Source organism: Limulus polyphemus, unplaced genomic scaffold, assembly GCF_000517525.1.
Source record: "Limulus polyphemus unplaced genomic scaffold, Limulus_polyphemus-2.1.2 Scaffold7320, whole genome shotgun sequence".
NCBI classification, from domain to species: domain Eukaryota; kingdom Metazoa; phylum Arthropoda; class Merostomata; order Xiphosura; family Limulidae; genus Limulus; species Limulus polyphemus.
Genome location: NW_013672930.1, coordinates 39,265 through 45,437, shown reverse-complemented (window position 1 = coordinate 45,437; position 6,173 = coordinate 39,265).

The following is a 6,173-nucleotide window of genomic DNA, read 5'->3' as shown; positions in this document are numbered from 1 at the left end:
TTTCTTCCAGTGGGCAGTTTTAGTGTGGATGCTACCAGCCAGTTGTTTTTCTTCCAGTGGGCAGTTTTAGTGTGGGTGCTACCAGCCAGTCGTCTTCCCTCTAGTCAACAGTTAAAAATGAGTGACAATGGTTGTAGCTTTGCTGTAATAAATACAGGACAAGGAAGTTTGTTGGTAATATTTCAGTTACTTGAAGAGTTGGAATAATAGTAACAATCAGAAACCCTAATTTGAATCAGTTGATTATATTGGTGACAATTGATTTAATCATAATTTTGTTTAATAAATTGTTGTTATAATTGAAAATATTAATTTTGATTGATTTAATAGTAACTTTAAATTTGTTTACGGGGCACTAACTGATCTAATCGCGGCTCATTCATAACCAGTTATATCGATTGATCTATCGGATATCCTGCATTAAATTAATTTGTATAGTAGTATCTGGAATAGTTTTGTAAATATTTCGTATTGATTGATTTCAATACAAAATTATTTCTATGCTAATATAATAAATCTAGGCAAGCTGTTGAGGTTATTACGGAACTCGGATAGCTACACACAATTTTAATTTATATGTACATTAATACAGGTGTACTGTTTTAAATTATAACACCCGTGAAATTCCTTTCAAAACTGTTATTCCAAATATACATATTGTAAACTTTTAGTTACGGACCAAGTATATATATATTTGTGTTATTATTTGTTAAGAGTTTTTTTATATTAGTGTTGTGTGTGTTTATTTTATCATATTTATTAAATGTGTACAGTGATCTTGAGACAAACAGAATACAACATAAAGTAAACTTGAATTTTATATTACTTCTGTGACCAAACATGTCGTTTGATGCTGATTTTGGAATTCATTGTGGCTGTTCTTTAATTAGTGACCTCTATTGGTAGAAATGTTCTACTGAATACGTACAATCAAACATTAAATCTCTTGATATAGAAATTATAAATATTTCTGTGTTTTATTAAATTCATGAACAGTGTGACAACTTGTAATAAGATTAGGCTTATGCTAACATAACTCACGATTGTTTTTTTTTTTGTTTTCTAACTGTTATTTTTTAAGATTTTTGGTTTTTGTGGGTGAGGTTAATATCCTTTTTCTTGTACATGCGATGTAGTTTGGTCATAACTTAATGTAGAGTAAATTTCGTTTTTCCTAGCAGTTGTGTTTTTGTCATATTACATACTTAGTCAATCATTTTAACTTTAAAACTATCCTATGTTATCCAGGTTCAGTGGAGAAATGTGTTGAACAGAGAAACTGGTGTATTGATAACACTCATTTTTACATGTGCTTACATATACATAATTTCATTGACTGAGAAGAATTTAACCCTACGTGCCCAGGAGCGGGTCATAGTGCGCATGCCGTGACCTCTTACGGAGTACCTGCCGTTCAACACAGTATTATGTATTTGAAGCTAGAGTTATCAACAATTTGTTTTAACCTAAGTTGCTGATTTATCAACAGTTTGTGTTAGATGACAGTAAGTACCAGATATAGTGTACATAGATACTGAAAAATTAGATATGAATTTTGGAGGACGTAGTGTAAGTTGGACCAAAGTATTTTTATTCTTCATGTGAACATCACCTTGCACTCCAACTTATCAAAGTCAGACTAAACGTTCACAGACGTATGAATAAAAATGCTTTTGTAACAAAATAGATTTACTTAAAGCTTGCCACATTTTGTGTAAATACATAGTAAATTTTAGAATTATAATTAATATTCCTTATTCAGTATGGGATTAGTCCATTTGAAGTGTTTATTGTTGTTAATATTTATCCTTCATAAAATCTTCGTTGTGACTGGACTTTAATTTTTATTTTTTGATGTATCATTTTGTGTATTTTTTATTATTATTATTATTACAATTACTTCAATATCATCTGTATTATCTTCTTTCACACATTTTGCCTGTAATATTTCTCCAAGTTATTTCTATAAGGTTTAAGATCTTACAAGGCTAAAACCAACAACATAAACCATCTTTAAAACATCTTGTTATTCTTAGATCTTATTATCTTGGGTCATCAATTACATCAAGGATCATTCCTGTAAATGCTATTTAGTATGAGATACAATAATATTTTTGTTATAAAGATAATGGCTCTGGAAAGCACTTTGCATTGTGCCATTCGGTTGTACTATAATACCGAGAGATATTTTCCGTTAACAGTTGGTACGTTAGTTTCTGCTTCATCATTAAACTGACAGTTCTTTTATCACATTTTTATATTAACCTCTTTCTCTGTTCAATTTTTAAACCAATTTTTTTGTGGGTTTTTTTCCCCTATTATACAAGATTTATAAAGCTCGGTTTGATACATCAATGCACACAATCGAATATCTTTTTAATTTGTTTATACTTCTAGAAAGATATATAAAGGAGTTTGATTTTAACACTCAGTTGAAACACTTTAAGTGTTGATATAATAACTTACATCTAAGTACATTGTGTACTGCAGAACTATTATGTTTTAAATAACTTGTGAAGTTGTGCTGTTAAGTCAGCGAAGTTAAAGTGTAATCGCTGAACACAACTGGCATGTACTGATGTTTCTTCAGCGTGTATAACATCTGTATTTGGCTGAAGTTTCTGTATATGTGTATTTATAAATATTTCCAAGATCATGTGCCAAGTGGTATTCTGTTGAAGATGCACGTAACATGGCAATTTCTGTGACTAATTAGTGTACGATTACAATCTTACAAAGTTTATTTATTCTTTAATGAAGGTTTCAACTTATTTGAAAATTTTCTACAGTGATCAGGATTAAGGGGGGTTATATATATTGCTATTTACTTCAAAAATCTCTCTTGTCACTAAACGTGTTCACTCTTTCAGTTATAGAAGCATTATAATGTGATGGTCAATCCCACTATTTATTGGTAAAGATTAGCCCAAGAGTTGATGATGGGTGGTGTTGACTATCTGCCTTTGCTCTGTTATATCATTTCAAAATTAGGTACGGGTAGTGGCAGATAAAATTTGAGTAGCCTTGAACAAAATTCAAAACAAAACCTTCTCTAATGGTGATTTCTAATTGCTATTTCAGAAACTTTTCCATTGGTAATTTACATGTTATTCTGGGCCAGGCATGACTTAGTGGTTAGTACAGGCAAAAGTATACTTTACTCTTTGGGGCTAAGAGTGATTGTCAAATCCTACTATTTGGTCTGAAAAGTAGTTCTACACTAATGCTAGTCTATTGGTTCATAATTAAGGAGAAATATCCCTTTCTCCAAGAAATATTCCCTACTGATAATGATTGTGAAGGTTTTGTAATTTCAACACAATTTGAATTTAATGACCATTAGAGTTCCGAATTACTGCTTTTTTCAAAATCTTCTCCACTGGTCATGATTGCTACTCATTTAAGAAACTTTTTCAAAGGTACTGGACATGGTTTATTTGTAACCATGTACTCTAGAGGGTTCACAGCTCTTTGCCTCCCAAAATGTGCTTCAGACCTTGGGTCCACTTATATGAGTGATCATCAAATCTTGATATTTGTCAGAGAGATAAGACCAAGAGTTGGTGGTGGTTTGACCAGCTGCCTTCTCTCTCTCTCTGGTTAATCAATTCAGATATTAGTAAGAAAGATAAGAACAAGAGTTGGTGTTGGTTTGACCAGCTGCCCTCTCTCTCTCTGGTTTATCAGTTCAGATAGTTTTCAGAAAGATAAGACCAAGAGTTGGTGTTGGTTTGACCAGCTGCCCTCTCTCTCTGGTTTATCAGTTCAGGTATTAGTCAGAAAAATAAGAACAAGAGTTAGCAGTGGTTTGACCAGCTGTCCTCTCTCTCCCTGGTTTATCAGTTCAGGTACTAGTCAGAAAGATAAGAACAAGAGTTGGTGGTGGTTTGACCAGCTGCCCTCTTTCTCTCTGGTTTCTCAGTTCAGATATTAGTCAGAAAGATAAGAACAAGAGTTGGTGTTGGTTTGACTAGCTGCCTTCTCTCTCTCTCTCTCTGGTTAATCAATTCAGATATTAGTAAGAAAGATAAGACCAAGAGTTGGCGGTGCATTGACCAGCAGTCTTCTCTCTCTCTGGTTTATCAGTTCAGATATTAGTCAGAAATCTATGGCCAAAAGTTGGTAGTAGTGGTTTGACCAGCTGCCTTTTCTCTCTCTCTGGTTTATCAATTTAGAATTAGAGTTAGTCTTTTCAGGAACAAATTCCCCAGTAGTTATGGTTCTGTAGTCCTGTTTATTTGAACTCTGCTCCAGACATCGATCACACAATTATATTGCTTTTAAAACGTAGAGTAAGCACGTTTCAGAATAAATCATAGTTTGCGCTCTTCCCCCCCCCCCTCGTCTTTATAATAATATGCCGTTTCCTTCCACCCCCGCGGCTTAAAATCATTAATATTTTCGTTTGTAGCTTAGAATATACCTTATGTAATTTAAAATGTGGCTTTCCAGTTATCTGGTATCTTTTCTACATAATGCTTGAAATATATTTTTTGGTCTAACAATGCATTTTCAAACCAGTGATTACATACAGTTTTATTGGTTTTGAATGAACTGGTTAGATCTATTATTTAGCTCGTATGTACTTCGAATACCTGTTATATTTTAATTTGCTTATATAGATGCGTTTAGCTTACTACTATGACTCGTAACTGTGAGAATTAGTATACATATTGTATTTTTTTTTTCTGTACTAAACTATAATTATTGTTATATCCAATAGATGGCGCTAGTGAAAAATACTTAGTGGTAGTACTTAGTTCAATTTAAGTCTTTCAGTCAAAGTACGTAATAAGCAGTTTTCAACAAATTAGACAACGTGAGGAGATTATTTTTACAATAAGTGTATTAAGAATATGTATTACAAAACTGTGTAACTATACGGTTTTGAGTTTTGAAAGGCTCAATTATTAACACCACTGAAAAACAACATTTTTGTTCCACCAAAAACGCTATCCATGTCACAGTTATATGATGTTATTTTTAGTGGACGTTTTAACACACTAGAGAACTACGAACAACTCCACCCTTCCAGTGGTAAGTCTGAAGGATTATAACGCGAAGTATCGGGTTTCGATACCCATGATGGCCACAACACAAAGAGCCAAATGTGTAGCTTTGCGTTTAACAGCAAAATAAACTAAACGATCCTTAAATTCCAAACTTGACTATAACTGGCTTCAGGAAGTTACAAAAGTAGCATTCTTTCATTAGGCAGTTATTGGAATGAAGTGCCGAAGACCTATTTCGTCTGATGTGAAGGAAATAACGTGATACTATGTTATTTAGCAATGTCACATTTTGTTCTCCTTAATAATCAACGGAAATTAAAATAAGTCGTGTCTTTCTTTTTCCGAGCTAAATCTTTCCTTTTCTGGTTCCTCTAGCCACATATGTACTTCATTGTTCAATTGGAGATGACGGATATGACATCAAGATCGAATTGGACAAGAATCAGAGAAGGGGGTGAAAAACTAGTGACCAAGAGTCACAGGGTAGAATAAGGTAATATGGTAATACAGAACATAATAATAAAGTTTCAAGTTTAACAACAATTAGCTTTATACGCCTTTTTTTAAGAACTTACTGTACCATTTTCATGTGGTCTGGGCATGACCTAATGGTTAGAGTGCCGATCTGTGAATCTTAGAATCCAACGTTCGTGTCCCGTTGCCACAAACACAAAAGCGGCGATTTACATTGTTCAATTAAAGTAACCCAAGAGTTAGTGGTGGTGGATGATGTTAATTAGAGTAACCCAAGCGTTGGTGGCGGTGGATGATGTTAATTAGAGTAACCCAAGCGTTGGTGGCGGTGGATGATGTTAATTAGAGTAACCCAAGAGTAGGTGGTGGTGGATGATTTTAATTAGATAATCAAGAGTTGTTGATGATGGATAGTGTTGATTAGAGTAACCCAAGAGTTGGTGGTGGTGGATGATGTTAATTAAAGTAACCCAAGCGTTGGTGGTGGTGGATGATGTTAATTAAAGTAACCCAAGCGTTGGTGGCGTAGATGATGTTGATTAGATAATCAAGAGTTGTTGATGATGGATAGTGTTGATTAGAGTAATCCAAGAGTAGGTGGTGGTGGATGATGTTAATTAGATAATCAAGAGTTGTTGATGATGGATAGTGTTGATTAGAGTAACCCAAGAGTTGGTGATGGTGGAT